The sequence below is a fragment of the Sus scrofa genome, chromosome 2 (assembly GCF_054392235.1).
Source record: "Sus scrofa isolate SSC_HxYL_T2T_F1_AM1 chromosome 2, Sscrofa_HxYL_maternal_Yorkshire_Landrace_v2.0, whole genome shotgun sequence".
Taxonomy (NCBI): Eukaryota; Metazoa; Chordata; class Mammalia; order Artiodactyla; family Suidae; genus Sus; species Sus scrofa.
The window spans coordinates 93239224-93255360 of record NC_139384.1 but is presented as its reverse complement, the minus strand read 5'-3'; the positions used below and the strand labels follow the sequence as shown (position 1 = coordinate 93255360).

Here is a 16137-nt window from a genome sequence, read left to right as displayed (position 1 = left end):
TAGCTTGGCAAATATAGCACCCTCCCTAAAAAAAAAAAAAAAAAAAAAAAAACCAACCCCATCACATTCCTGAGCAAAGCAGGAAAGAGAAGAATCTATAGTGTGTCCAAATGTCAGGTAGTGGAAAGAACCAGGGCAGAGAAGAGTCACGCATATCTGGATTAGGGTTCCAGATCTGTCTCTAACCAGATGTGTGACTTTGGGCAAGTTACTTAATTCAAGCCTCCATTTCCTTATCTGTAAAAGTAGCTAATGATACCAATAGCTACAAGATATTAGAGTGATGAAACCAAATGTACTCAAAGCACCTGATGCCCATCAGCCACCATCCCTTTCTTTCTAAGACACAATCCCCCAACAGACACCTCAGTTTCTGCAAGACATGTCCCTCGCACCCTGGGGACATCAGTGGAAAGCCAATGCGCCAGGAGTGGGGAGATGGGGGTTCCTACATGCGCTATTGCCAACCGTGAGGCTGTGAGAGGTTAACCAACTGGTCAGGAGCTCCGCTGCCCTCTCTGTAAATTGGGGGCAAACATCACTGCACACTCCTGGACATGGAAGGATTAAAGGAGGTTCACAAAAGCTCCTAAGGACTCCAGAAACATAAACGGTCACCACCAAGTAGTTGTGTACTTAGAAATGACCTTCTCTGAGACATATTTCTGACACCACCTTTGAATTTCCAGTTCAACCACTTTCCTCACGTCACTCATGAACCTACAAAGACTCTTTATTGCTTGTTATGCCTCTTTCAAATTTTGTTTGATTTCCAACTCTCCCTACTGTGGCCCCACCCTACCTGGCCATCAAATACTTTTTTCCTCCTGCTCCCCCTGATTTGCATGCTGTCCCTCTTGTGGACCCAAATCACTCCCACCCCTGAGCTGGCCCTCCTGCCTAAAGCGCTCATTCCTCACTTCTTCTGTTGACCTAAGTGGATAAATCCTAACACCCAACTCATTTTGCCTGCTCCATGATGCCACTGATGACCCCAACAAGGAAGCTTTCCTAACACAGAACTCCTTACCAGACTCTCAGTTGATATTTTACTGAAGCCCGTAATCTCTCTTCTCTGCTAGTGTTCTAAACTAAATAATAAGCTTCTTGACATAAACAGCTTATACAACTCAACAGCAAAAAAAACCAACAATCCAATGGAAAAATGGACAAAAGACCAGAATAGTCCTTTCTCCAAAGAAGATATAGATGGCCAACAAGCACTTGAAAAAAATGCTCAACATCACTGATTATTAGTGAACTGCAAATCGAAACTACTATGAGGTACCACCTCATACCAGTCATAATGGCCATCATTAATAAGTCCACAAATAACAAATTCTGGAGAGAATGTGGAGAAAAAGGAACCCTCCTACACGAATGGTGGAAATGTAAATTGGTACAGCCACTATGGAACACCGTATGGAGGTACCTCAGAAAACTATATATGGAACCACCATATGACCCAGCAATCCCATTCCTGGGCATATATCTGGACAAAACTTTCCTTGAAAAGGATACATGCACCCATATGTTCACTGCAGCACTATTCACAATAGCCAAAGACATGGAAACAACCTAAATGTCCATCTACAGATGAATGGATTAAGAGGTGGTAGATATACATGATGGAATACTACTCAGCCATAAAAAAGAACAAAATAGTGCCATTTGCAGCAACATGGATGGAACTAGAGACTCTTGTACTAAGTGAAGTAAGTCAGAAAGAGAAAGACATATACCATATGATATCACATATCTGGAATCTAATATATGGCACAAATAAACCTTTCCACAAAAAAGACTCATGGACTTGGAGAACAGACTTGTGGTTGCCAAGGGAGAGGGGGAGGGAGTGGGAAGGACTGAGAGTCTGGGGTTAATAGATGCAAACTATTGCATTTGGAATGGATAAGCAATGAGATCCTGCTATATAGCACTGGGAACTGTATCTAGTCACTTGTGATGGAGCATGAAGAGGACAATGTGAGAAAAAGAATGTATATATGTATGTGTGACTGGGTCACTTTGAGGTACAGTAGGAAATCGACAGAACACTGTAAACCAACTATAATGGAAAAAATTTAAATCATTTTAAAATATTTTAAATAATAACAATAAGCTTCTTGAGGAAAGAGAGCCTATCATTTTTATGCCCACTCCCACTCCTTAAAACTTCAAAACAGTGCAACAACAGAGGAGGAAAACATGGATGGGAAGCTCTCAAACCTCTCTGTGCATCAAAACTTCTATCCTCAGTTCATTCTCATAAACGTTTAACAAGCATCTTCTCTGTGTTTGTTGTCAAGGAAGCCAAGGTGAGCAGGGCAACCTCCCAGGTCTTATAGGCTCAAGGTACAAACAGGTCAATGACACACTTCAGTACAGTGGAGCAATAGTTACAGCACCAGATTTTAACGCAGGACTTTCAACCACAGTTAAAACATAAAACTGCCTCTTCCCTGCAGGAATTGAACCATAAATTCAGACAAAGATGCATTTAATGTATTATGAGCAAAATATTGGGAGTAACCTACAAGTCCTATATTGACAACAGTATAATAGAGAATTATAATGCAGTCCCTGAAAATGGTAATTTCTGAAGGATATTTACCAAAAAAAATTAACGATATCTAAAGTAAAAACTAAAGAATAGCCCATGTACATACTATGTGATCCCAATTATGTCACGGTGAAACGAGCTGTTCTTTTCTATAATTCAATGAATTTTATTATATTTATAGTTGTACAACCATCATCACAACCTAATTTTAGAACATTTCCATCCCAAACCCCCAGCCCACCCTTCTCTCCCCTCCACCTGTCCCCTCTGAAGCAAGCTATTCTTGACCACAAGTTTACTGTCCCCGCAGGCCCCACCAGGCCCGGGACACCTTCACACAATGACAACGACAAGGGGAGCCTAGGTGAGACATTTAACACCCCCTTGATCTCCACCAGCTTCCCCCAAATAACAACACCGAATTAAAACTGTGTTTGCTTTGAAGACATACGCCCTCTTTCTAGTACAACTGCTTTCCCTCCACTCTTACTGCACAGAGAAGCTGGAGTTGCCTCTTAATATATGTTAATCATTTATTTCTTCACAGTTATCCACAAAGTGTTGTTATTCTCATTTCATGGATGAGAAAGCAGACTGAAGGCCCAAAGTCACCAGCTAAAAAAATGGCAGAGCTGAGAATCAGAGCCAGGTATATCTCATCCGGATCTCATGATCTGGACCCGAACACCAAGAGCATTTTTTTTTTTTTTTTTTTTAGGGCCGCACTCACAGCATATGGAAGTTCCCAGGCTAGAGGGCCAATCGGAGCTGTAGCCGCCAGCCTACACCACAGCCACAGCCATGCCAGATCCAAGCCAAATCTGCGACCTACACCACAGCTCACGGCAACGCCAGATCCCTAACCCACTGAGTGAGGCCAAGGATACAACCCACATCCTCATGGATACTAGTCAGGTTCATTACCGCTGAGCCACAACGGGAACTCCCTTGAGAGCATGTACCATCCCCTTCTTAGGTCTAAGTAACTCAGCAAACTGCCAAAGCCCCCTGTGTGTCATCAGGCCAGGGCTGGACTCCAGGAAAATCATACCCCATTCAGGCTCTCAATGTAACTGTCCTAAAAGTATTAGACCTAATTGTAGTACTTGTCTTTCAAAAGTATTTTAGTCTTGGAGTTCCCGTGGTGGCACAGCAGAAACAAATCCGACTAAGAATCATGAGGTTGCAGGTTCGATCCCTGGTCTCGCTCAGTGGGTTAAGGATCCAGTGTGGCTGTGGCTGTGGTGTAGGCCGGCAGCTGTAATTCCAATTCGACCTCTAGCCTGGGAACCTCCATATGCCACATGGGTGCGGCCCTAAAAAAAAAGCACAGTTTTTTGGTCTCCCTGAGTTGTGGAGTTTCAGAGTGTGTAGTAACTCCTCCACACATTAATTATCAAGTAACATTTACACAGATAATCTTTTCATCAGAAACCTACCTCTACGGGTCCTTTCAACTAGGACACATCTCTCAGGCTATGAATGGGCCAGATGCCAACGCTTGTAAGTGGGCTGTTTGCAGCTCCTACATGCCCATGGGGGTTAAATAGCTAGACCTGCCCTCAAGAGCATTTTTGCGTCAAACACTAACCTGTGGGTATTGTCCTGAGTGCCATGTTTACCCATGTTTCCACAGCACAATCAGAGCTCCCATTTAGCCTTTCCCAAACATACTCCCTCCTGCTTCAACCCCAGTGGTGGGATCACACCCTTCTCCCTCCCCCACATTCTTGGAGCCCTGGAAGCCAGGACACCCCAACTCACATGAAAAACAGGACTGTGTGAGGGGGGACACAGCGGAGGGAGGGAAGTGCTCGGAGGGCCCCAGATCCGTAGTCTGGATCCCCTTCCCTTTACGGCAGGGGGCTGAGGGGGGATGACACACAGCCCCCTCCCCTGCCACCACCCACCGTGTTAGACACAGTGCCCCTGAGAAAGGCATTTCTGTCCTGGTTTCTCCATTACCCTGCTATTACTCCTCAAACAAGCACACATTCCCTTCTGATATTTTTCCAGGCACTTTTTCTACTGGTAACCAATAGAAGCATACAATGGAAATAACAAACAAGAGTTGGTTACAAAATATAACTTAAATTTACTCAGAAGAGCAAGTTCAAGCGTTCGGTCCTTGCTCTATTTTACTCCCTAGGAGCACGCCCCCAGGCAAGTAGTTTCCTGTCTCTGAGCTGCTGTTCTGGAATCAGTAAAACTAGAGGGCTGGACTACCCTATGGCGACAGTGCCTTTAGCATAAAGAGTCGCAGTAAAACCTCTCCCAGTACTCAGAGCGTGTGTCTGAAATTTCTGAGTCTTCCTTGCTCTACCAACAAAACCATCCTTGTTCCTTGTTCCAAACCCTCCTCGAGCCCTCCCCTTCTACATCAGGTGTGCCTGGGCCCCTCCCCTTCTCCAGCCCTCTAACCAACTCTGTCACCACCAGGAACAACTCGAATGGGCAAAAGGCTACATAAATGATCAATGTATATATAAATGATAAATGTATGTATAAATGTACAAATGATTGGTTAAAAGCCCAAAATTTAGGTTCAGATATGAGTGTCAATCCAGCTTAGAAATTTATTAGCTTGTGACCCAAGTCAGTTAGTCTAAGCCTCTGTTTCCTCATCTATAAAATGGGGATCATAATAAAAATATTGCTTAAGACTGCTGTAAGAAGAGGTGAATAATACACATAAAGTCCTTAGGAGCCTGGCACATGCATGCACTCATAATGCCATTATCGTGGTGGTGGTGGTGGTGATTATTACTGCTATAAATATTATCTTCCTGAAGGATACTACGGCCTCATTGAAATGAAAGTTTCCCCAAAGGATGTCTGACATATAAAAGTCAACACTAGGAGTTCCCGTTATGGTGCAGCGGAAATGAATCCGACTAGGAACCATGAGGTTTCAGGTTTGATCCCTGGCCTGCTCAGTGGGTTAAGGATCCGGCATTGCCATGGGCTGTGATGTAGGTCGCAGAGGCAGCTCGGATCTGGTGTAGCTGTGGCTGTGGTGTAGGCCAGCATTTAAAGCTCCGATTAGACCTCTAGCCTGGGAACCCCCATATGCTGCTGGTGGAGCCCTAAGACAAAAAATAAAATAAAATAAAATAAAATTCAACACAGAGCCACTCCAGAGACGGGAGGAAAAGCATTTGTTTGTAGGGAACATTGAAAGTGTTTGTTTGTAGGGTGAGGGGAGCTGTCATCGAGCAATGGGAGGAGGCGACGCAGTCCTGTGCATTTACCCTTCCTCCCACGGCCCCCCATTCTCCAGAGAAGGGGACCCTGACATCAAGGGCTAGCCCAGGAAAGGCATTTCTGCAGCCACTTGACTCGGAGGCATGCAAGACAAGCCTGTGCAAGAGAAAAACAGCTTGTCACATCTAGAATGTGACACTTGTTTAGGAAACACCATGTCCCCTACTTCATTTAATGAGAAGCTGCATTCACATTTCATTTAAAATTCTAGGAATTGCTGATAAGTTTTCCTGACTTGTTGACTTCCAGCAATCCTATGATTCACATGTAAAAGAGCATCATCTGCCCCTGTCTTCCAGCAACAATAGATTTGTAATAGTATTTCCCAGAAATGGCATATTTCCCCAAGGACTGAATAAGAACTCGCTGTTAGGGGTTCCACACAAACAGCTCCATCTGGTTAAAAGTGCAGAGGCACCCTCAACCAAAGCAAGATTCACTATTTCAGGGACAATGCGAATTTTCTGGACACCTGACATATTTTCTGAAACATGATTCATGCAACCAGAGGACTTGCCATCATATCAGAATGTGGACATCAATACAAAGCATCTCTGGATATGAGTTCACGGCAAATTTAATCAAATAAAATCAAGGCAAAGCCACTCCCCTGAGGACAACATAACTTTGGACGTACAAGAAGGAGGATTATCCGTATCAGTGAGGATTATCATAGGCACTCGTCTAACAATGAAGACAGTTGAAAAATTTAATGAAATCCCCAATTTTTTATTCATTCACTTAACTAACCTTTACTGGGTAATCAAAATGTGCCAAATACTAACATCGAGAGAAAAGATGACTCGATCTTTGCCCTTAAAACGTTCAATCCTGTGCGAATGACAGACTGAAACAGATTATATGCACAATGTGTCACAGGCAATACCAAGTGGTAGGATCTAATGAGGATGCAGGAGTGGACACTGTTAGAAGACATGTGTCAGCCCACGGTTGACCCAATATCCATTCTCCCCTTCGTTTTAGTGGCAGGATCCTTTAGTTTTACCTGCACACATGGCCAACCAGCTAACGCTGCATGGCCCAACATGGAAGCCACTACTACACCTGGCTCTGAAACACCTGAAGTGTGGCTAATCCTCCATGTTGAAATATCTGAGTTATATTGGGCTAAATTTACTGGGTTAATTTCTTTCTTTCTTCCTTTCTTTCTTTCTTTTTTTTTTTTTGTCTATTTAGGACCACACCTGTGGCATATGGAGGTTCCCAGGCTAGGGGTCTAAATCAGAGCTGTAGCTGCCAGTCTACACCACAGCCACAGCTACGCCAGATCTGAGCTGTGTCTGGGACCCACACCACAGCTCACAGCAATGCCAGATCGTTAACCCACTAAGTGAGGCCAGGGACCGAATCCACAACCTCATGGTTCCTAGTTGGATTCCTTTTCACTGTACCACGACAGGAACTCCCGCTTTCTTTTTATTTTTCAATATAGTTATTAGAAAATTTTCGAGTTCCTGTCGTGGCACAGTGGAAACGAATCCGACTAGGAACCATGAGGTTGCGGGTTCAATCCCTGGCCTTGCTCAGTGGGTTAAGGATCTGGCGTTGCCGTGAGCTGTGGTGTAGATCGCAAACTCAGCTCAGATCTGGTGTTGCTGTGGCTCTGGTGTAGGCCGGTGGCTACAGCTCTGATTAGACCCCTAGCCTGGGAACCTCCATATGCTGTGGGTGTGGCCCTAAAAAAGAGAAAAGACAAAAAATAAAAATAAAAAAAATTTTAAGTTACTTTTCTGGTCACACTATTTTAGACAGTGCTGAGCTAAGGACTCTATTACCCAGCCTCCCCTGAAGTTAGGTTGGGCATATGATGAAGTCTGGGCTAATGAGCTGTAAAGAGGAATACTGTACACAGGGTTTGAGTCGAGCTCTTCAAAGGAAGGTGTGTGGCCCCCACAACCTCCTTCCCTGTTCTTATTGGTCAGATGCAGGTGTGGGGAGGTGAGCACCCAGGCCAATGAGGATGGGGGAGCAAGAAAAACAGAAGGCACATGGTCCCAGGACAACTTCATACAAGACACACTACTCTCTAGTTAGACTTTTATGTAAGGGAAACACTTGTCTTTTTTACTTCTCTCTAAAATCACCTCAACTGTATTCTAGCTAATACAGGAAGGTATGAGAGGTCTCCTAAAGGGGCCCATACCTTCAAGATGTTCAAAGACATCTTCAAGAACATTCATTAGTCAGGTGAAGCAGAGAGGTATATTGATAGTGAGGGTCAGGGGCAAAAAGAAGGGTGTTTAGGACAGAGGAGCAGACAGAGCCAAGGCAGAGAGATAAGCGTCGGTGAGCTCTTAACCAAGAGCACAGACTTGGAGACAGGATGCGCTGGAAGATGGAGAAGTAGCGCTAAAGCATGAAGCCACAAAGGCCAGTCCAATGCAGGAAAGCCTTGAATGATGGGTTGAGAACTTTTTCTTCACATAGGAATGGAGAACTGCTGAAGACCCCACCTAAGGAGGGAACAATCATTTTGGTGTCAGTGCAGAAAGTGGATTTTCAGGAGCCCAAAGCAAAGGCAGGGAGCCAAGGAGCAACACAGATAATGTGTGGTCTGTGTGCGACGTGCAGCAATAGCCATGTGGAGAAGATGGGACAGAACTAAGACCTATTCAAACGGTCTGGTCAAAGAAGAGGGACAAGTAACAGATGCTCAGCCTTCTGGGTTAGAGGAGGGTACCAACTAAGGCAGGAAGAGGGGTCATTTGGGACAGAGGAGAGAGGTGTCAAGCTCCGTTTCCGACACAGAGATGGCGCCATCTGTGCCAAAGCACGTCTTTAACAGCTGTCCCTTGCCTAGAGGTTAAATATGGCACCAGAAATAAGGATGCAGATTCCAGGGGGCATTTATGTAGACACCCAGCATCCACAGACATCAATGGGCCAAACCAGGGGACAGTAATGACAAGAGGAAGGAGAGAGGGAGCAGGGGGGTAAAAATGAAAGGAAATCACAGGGATGAAAGACCCTGCTGAGACTCTCCAGGCTTTTCTCAAAAAAGTAAGTAGAGAAATAAAAGTGCACAAGACTTGGAGGGGGAAGTGGAGACTAAAAGGGAGTTAAAACTACGACAAAAATTTAAAACAAAACTTTTGTCCAAAACGGCTCTCTTAATCTCCACATGCAATTTTATCAGTAATAAAGGCACATCCCAAATGACTTAGAACACTTCATTTTCTCTATTTCATTGCCATGCCTTCTGATGAAGGATCACACATAAAGATATTATGATTCCATTTCAAGTTTTATTCAAAATTAAAATTACTCAGAATGAGATTAAAATTTCAAGGTCCTAGTGAGTAGCTTCCTTTCAGGATTCCAAACCCCTGGATCTGCTGTTTTTGTAGAATTTGCATATTCACTTTGCCTGGTTTTCAGGAAACAGCCTGAGAAGAAATTCCATCAATTCTGAGTTGTGGAAATGCTGGTGTGATGGGGAACCCCAACAATCCACTTCCTGAAACACCCTTAAAACACGTTACCCTGAGCAAGCTGCTTAACGTCTCTGAGCTCCTCTTTACTCAGCTTTAAGGTGAAAGTCTGCCCTACCTTCCTACCTCCCAGAATTGTCGAGGATTGAGTGAGATGTAAATAGGAGCCCTCTGTAAACCATTGAAGGATACACAAATTTTCTTTTCTTTTTTTTTGGGGGGGGGGAAGAGGAGGAGGTGCACCTGCTGCACAAAGAGGTTCCCAGACTAGGGGTCCAATCTGAGCTGTAGACGCCAGTCTACACCACAGCCAGAGCAACCCCAGGATCCCTGACCCATTGAGCAAGGACAGAGATCGAACCCGTATGTTCATGGATACTAACTGGATTTTTTTCCACTGCGCCACAACCAGAACTCCCAAGTCTTCTTACTTTTTTTTTTTTTTTTTTTTTTTTTTTTGTCTTTTTAGGGCCATACCCTCGGCATATGGAAGTTCCCAGGCTAGGTGTCAAATCAGAGCTGCAGTTGCTGGCCTATGCCACAGCCACAGCAATGCAGGATGCAAGCCTAGTCTGTGACCTACCACAGCTCATGGACATGCCAGGGATCGAACCTGCATCCTCATGGATACTAGTCAGGTTCATTACCGCTGAGCCACAATGGGAACTCCAAATTTTATTTTCTTTTACAGAAGAAACTGCTAGACTACTAAAATTTCTTTCTTGGATACCAGCTAATGGATGGAGAGAAAGCAATAGCAATGACAACAACAATAATAATAGTAATAACAATAACTAATCATGATTTTCAGAGAAAGTTTCACAGGCAAAAAAATAAGTCTATACCAGTGGAGTTTAATCAGATTCCCAGGTGCCACCTGCCAGAGTCTAATTCAAGTGATCTCAGTGACCAGGAAGCTGTATTTCAAGTCCCTTCCCCTCCCCCGACTCAGGTGATTCTAATGACCAGCTAGATCAGAGACTCAAAGCTAGAAAACACTGTCCAGATCATAGAACCCTTTCACATAAATTGTAACTTGGCTGGCTGGCTTCTGTGGCTGTCAGTTTCTCCACTCATGCAGTATTTATTACGAGCACCCAGTTTGCACCAGACATGGAGCTAAATGATAGGAGCCTAAGGCCTAGTGGGGGAGATGATGACAACATGGAGCAGTGAGTGCTATGACAGAGAGGACGTGGGTCCTTACAGAGCACAATGGGGGCAAGTGGGCAACTGACCCAGACTCCAAGAAGAAGAGGAGGTAGCCAGGTTTTTGTAGGGAGCAGAGGAGTGCAGAAAAAAGGGAATGGCGAGCAGAGGGAAAAGCGCAAAGGCAGAAAACCAAGGTGTGTTCAGAGAGCTGCCTGAGATCTGTCTGGCAAGAGGAAGGCCATGGCGTTCCCGTTGTGGCGCAGTGGTTAACGAATCCGACTAGGAACCATGAGGTTGTGGGTTCGATCCCTGGCCTCACTCAGTGGGTTAAGGATTCAGCATTGCCCTGAGCTGTGGTGTAGGTTGCAAACGAGGCTCAGATCCTGCGTTGCTGTGGTTCTGGCACAGGCAGGCGGCTACAGCTCCAATTAGACCCCTAGCCTGGGAACTTCCATATGCCATGGGAGCAGCCCAAGAAATGGCAAAAAGACAAAAAAAAAAAAAAAAAAAAAAAAAAGAGGAAGGCCAGAGAGGAATACAGGAGTCAGGGAGTTCATGTCATAGAGCAGCAGAAATGAATCCGACTAGGAACCATGAGGTTGTGGGTTCAATCCCTGGCCTTGCTCAGTAAGGATCAGGCATCGCCGCAAGCTGTGGTGTAGGTCACAGATGCAGCTCAGATCTGGCGTTGCTGTGGCTGTGGTGTAGGCCGGCAGCTGAGGCTCTGATTCAGCACCTAGCCTGGGAACTCCCATGTGATGAGAATGAGGCCCCTGAGCATGCGGCCCCCCAAAAAAAGAACACAGGAGCCAGACCAGGAGGGGCTGTGGAAACCATGAGGACCTAGTAAAGGATCCCAAGCAGAAAACTGATGGGCTCAGGTTTGTATTTTAGCACCTTCACCATGAGTGCAGTGGAAGGTGGGTGGTGTGTGAGGTGGGAGGCAGGAGGATGCAGACAGGGGAAGGGAGCCTGGAAGCAAGGGCTGTAGTTAGAAAACCATCACAATGGTTTAGAGAACAGTGAGGCCTGAACCGAGGACACAGAGTGGAGATCACAGGAAGAATTCCACGAAAACGAACTCAGGGTCTGCTAGTTTAAATGCTCCTCTATACCCTCGATTCTAACTTGGCAGATGATGGGAAGATACAAACTCAGCCTTCAGGGTGACCCTCACAGTGGGGCACCTGGTGGACGCGATACCTACCAAGAGCAGGTCATTTAATATCCCCTCCTCTACATGACAAAATTTTCAGTAATAGTTTCTTTTTTTATATTTTTTAAATTTTTTTATTACTCAATGAATGTATCACATCTGTAGTTGTATAATGATCATCCCAATCCAATTTCACAGGATTTCCATCCCACAACCCAAGCACATCCCCCCACCCCCAAAACTGTCTCCTCCAGAGACCATAAGTTTTTCAAAGTCTGTGAGTCAGCATCTGTTCTGCAAAGAAGAGTAACAGTTTCTTAAAATGCCTAATAATGGCAGGAAATGTGGGGGAAAGAAATCTTTTCTTATTGAACTACAAAGATATAATCATGCCAGTAAAAAAAAAAAAAAAAAAAAGTAATGCACATGTAAATAAAACCCTTAAATGTGTTCCAAACACACACTGAAGGCCGGTCTTGGTCTTTTAGTTTCAAAGCAAATTTCCAAAGACACAATGAAGGGGGGGGGTTCATTTTTTTTTTCTTTTTTGCTCTTTAGGACCACACTCGTGGCATCTGGAGGTTCCTAGGCTAGGGGTCAAATGGGAACTGTAGCTGCCAGCCTACACTACAGCCACAGCAATGCAGGATCATTAACCCACCGAGCAAGGCCAGGGATCAAACCTATGTCCTCATGGATACTAGTCAGGTTCATTACCACTGAGCTACAATGGGAACTCCAGGAAAGCAGGTTTTGTCTTGGTTTTCTTTACCATCACTCTGCTATCATTGCTTACTCCAAATCGACTGTTTAAATGTACTGTTAAGTAGCACTACAGAAACTGGACCTGGACCTGAAAGAAGCTGAAATGATACCAAATCTTTGCATTTACTCTCAGAACAAACATGTACATATGTGTTAGGGACAAGTTATCTAACCAAGGGGTTATCTGAATTAAATTCCACGTTCAATACAATGTTTATTAAGTCATTAAAATGTGCTAGTTTGAAGCTTACAGAGATATAAAAATTTTTCTTGTCTTTTCAGGGCCACACCCATGGCATATGGAGGTTCCCAGGCTAGGGGCTGAATCAGAGCTACAGCTGCCGGCCTACACCACAGACACAGCAATGCCAGATCTGAGCTTCCTCTGTGACCTACACCACGGCTCACAGCAACACCAGATCCTTAACCCACTGAGTGAGGCCAAGGATCAAACCGGCAACCTCATGGCTCCTAGTCAGATTTGTTTCCATTGCTCCACGATAGGAACTCTATTGCAGAGATATTAAAATGCTACAGTAACTACAGGATTATTACAGAACTTAGACCAATAGAAGGATTTTAGAGAGAAAAAGTAATATTAACAGATAATGTTTACAATGGCTGGTGCATGGTGATAGCCAGACTGAGTGAAACTGATTTTAAGTGCTTTTCTGCAGAAAAACTGTTCCCTTATTGTCAACAGCCTGGCCAGGTGAGGGGGAAGAGGAGTGATGACCATTGCCCACCCTCAAGATGCCACTGAAACTGAAAAGGCCCAAAGGGACAGAATCAAGGCCAACGAGGAACAAGTGCAGAGCAGGAGAGAGGTGAACAAAAGCAAACAGATAAATCCATGAGAGTGCCGAAATGAGAAGTCACCTTCCAGTTCAAAAAGCAACACACTTAAAATGTCAACCGGCTGCTGGAATGCTTAAAAATTCTAGAAACAGAGCACAGGTTTTAAGACATCAGAATTCTGGGTCTAGAATATTGTGCCTAGTCTGGAGCTTTCCCACTAAGAAACAGCCATGACCTGAACTTCAAAGTTGCAACTGACCAACCAGACAGTGTATGAGATTCTACGGAAAGTATTTTTTAACTTCTATTTTTCATCTTGGAAAGATTTTTGATGACATGCTCTGCAAATGAGATCCTCTACCACAGATAAGTGTCTTACCTAAATTGTGACAAGTATCAAAGATGGGACACTTCGTTTCACTTCGAAGACAAAGCTGACAATTTAGAGGCAGTGAAAACTTTGGATTGGCTGAATACTGCATAATCTCTCCTTGTCTCTATTACAGGTGGACAGGCTGGATTTTCCCTCTAAGCTTCCTGAGCGACACCACAGGAAAGTGAAGAGAGAAAGGCACCCCACAAACTGGAAGGGATCAATAAACAAACCGGTGGACCTAGAGCAGGCTGTTTAACCTCCCATATCTCCTCAGCTTCCTTATCTATCAAACAGATGAGGTTGTTGCAGGAATTACAGATAACGCACACAAGGCTCCAGCCCTAGTGCTGAACAAAGAGAAAGCAATTAGCAAACGGTTCTCATCACCTTCATTAACTTCAAACCAAATGACACAAAGAGGTCTTTCTATAGCTGATGAAAATCTCACCCAATGCACCCTGTGATAGGGCCCTCAAATGCTACAGGGGCTGCTTGGATGGTTGGATAAACCTCATAAAAGCTTCCTTTCTCCAGCTGTGCAAAGACATGAACACAGCAGTTCTATCAAAGGCCTATGACAATCACACACTTAGCTAATTATTAAGAGACGTCCCCAACTTCTGCGGTAGGAATACTATGTACCCTGCCCCCCGCCACCTGCCGAGATCCAGAAGTGAGACTATCTTTTTCCAACTGTGTGAAACACAGTTCATTCCCAGGAAGTAACCACATGTCAAGTCTCCAGGGTAGGGTTGGTGGCCTAGTGGTTAAGGATTCAGCACTGTCACTGCTGTGGCCCAGGTTCAATCCCTGGCCCAGAAACTTCCACATGCCACGGGTGCATCCAAAAAATAAATAAATAAAAGACTCTAGGGTAGGAGTTCCCGTCGTGGCACAGTGGTTAATGAATCCAACTAGGAACCATGAGGTTGCGGGTTGGATCCCTGGCCTTGCTGTGGTGTGGGTTGCAGACGCGGCTCCGATCCTGCGTTGCTATGGCTCTGGCGTGGGCTGGTGGCTACAACTCCTATTGGACCCCTAGCCTGGGAACCTCCATGTGCCATGGCAGTGGCCCAAGAAATGGCAAAAAAGACAAAAAAAAAAAAAAAAAAAAAAAGACTCTAGGGTAACCAGTATATACATAGGCCGAATCATTTCTAGTATGAAGACTCAAACGACAGCAGTAACACAACTTTACAACTGAGCATGACTCCCAAGCGGAATGAGATGAGAGCAAAAATCTCTTTTGCCCATGCTTGCCTTTTTCTTATGACCACCAATCCAAGAGAGATGGGCGTTTTTGTTACAGGCTTTTAAGGATCAGAAGAGACCAATACTTGGTGCCCCTGAAAAGTTCTTAATGAAAGAGTGAGACAAACATTTACAAGCCATTTAAGCATACATAGTCCCACCAATATATGAGAGAAGTACTTCCAAAGCCTCTTTCGGTGGGAGTTTATTTCTTCTGAAAGGAGGACTGTGGTCTAATAAAATGCCTCACTAATGCTTTTTCTCAAGTGGCTTTATACTCTAGCTACACCATAGAAGAAAGGAAAACAGTGCTTTTTAAGAGGTTTTTGTTTGTGTTTTATTTTTTGCAACCTCTAGTACAGAACCAGGGGTTCCTACAAGGACATGCAACTCATCAGCCCTTTTCTTACACCGCAGGCCGCTTTGAGACCTTCCTCCCCTAATCTGAGTTGGCTCTACATTTTCCTCCCATGTCACCAAATGCAGAGGTGCTAAATTAACCAAAAGAGGCAGGACTGGTAGAGTACCAGCAGATCACATGCACTGCTTTTCCACGTGTACATTCACCGAGTTATGCCATAAATAACTTTTTGCAAACAGAGCTATAATTTTTTCAGATTTTGGTTTTATATGTGTATATTATGCAAACTTTCCAAAGTATCTCCATCTATAATTTTCATTTGATTGCCAAACTATCAGTTTTATCTAGAGGGCTGGTAACATCCCCATTCATAGAAGGGAAACCCAGAAGTGCCAAACACTCTATCAAAGTTCAACTAGGTTTGTACATCCGATCTCAAGTTTAATTTTGAGACTAAGTGGGAACACTTGCACTTTACCCAAAAGTGGCATGTTAATAAATCCTTAACTAGGGTGACAGAATTATTTTTTTAAGTTTTTTCTAATGTCAATAGCACAGAGGAAAGTTTCACTTTGACCTCTGCTGGCTGAAGTTTTCTTTGGCACTAAAATACCAAACTCTGCCAGACTGATAGGTAAATGGCATTCTGATGCAAGGCATGTAAAATATACTTAATAAGGCTGTTGAACTTTCTTAGGGACTTTTCATATGGTACATGCAACTGTTTAAATATTGCTCAGAGAGTCACCAAAGGTAATGGATGAGGAAACCAAGGACGGGGGTGTGAATCTTGCTTATGGACTTGTGTCTTGATCCCTGCCTGATCCCTGCAAGAGGTCTGCAGAGAAGAATGCAAGGAAGAGAGCTGGGATGAGGGGCGGGAGCCCAGGCCCAGCTCACCCCGCTCCTTGCCACTTTGCATACCGTAGTGCTAGTGCCCAAGACCCGTTCTTCATCACATGTGCATCTCACCTTAATCACAGGGCGCTTTCAACATCT

At 44.4% G+C, this 16137-nt stretch overlaps 1 protein-coding gene across 10 annotated transcripts in view; it reads right to left on the bottom strand.

Annotated features, from left to right (window-relative positions):
- ARHGEF28 (Rho guanine nucleotide exchange factor 28) overlaps positions 1-16137 on the bottom strand; it is a 339437-nt gene that overhangs the window by 302450 nt on the left and 20850 nt on the right. The gene's annotated exons all lie outside the window — the stretch shown is intronic.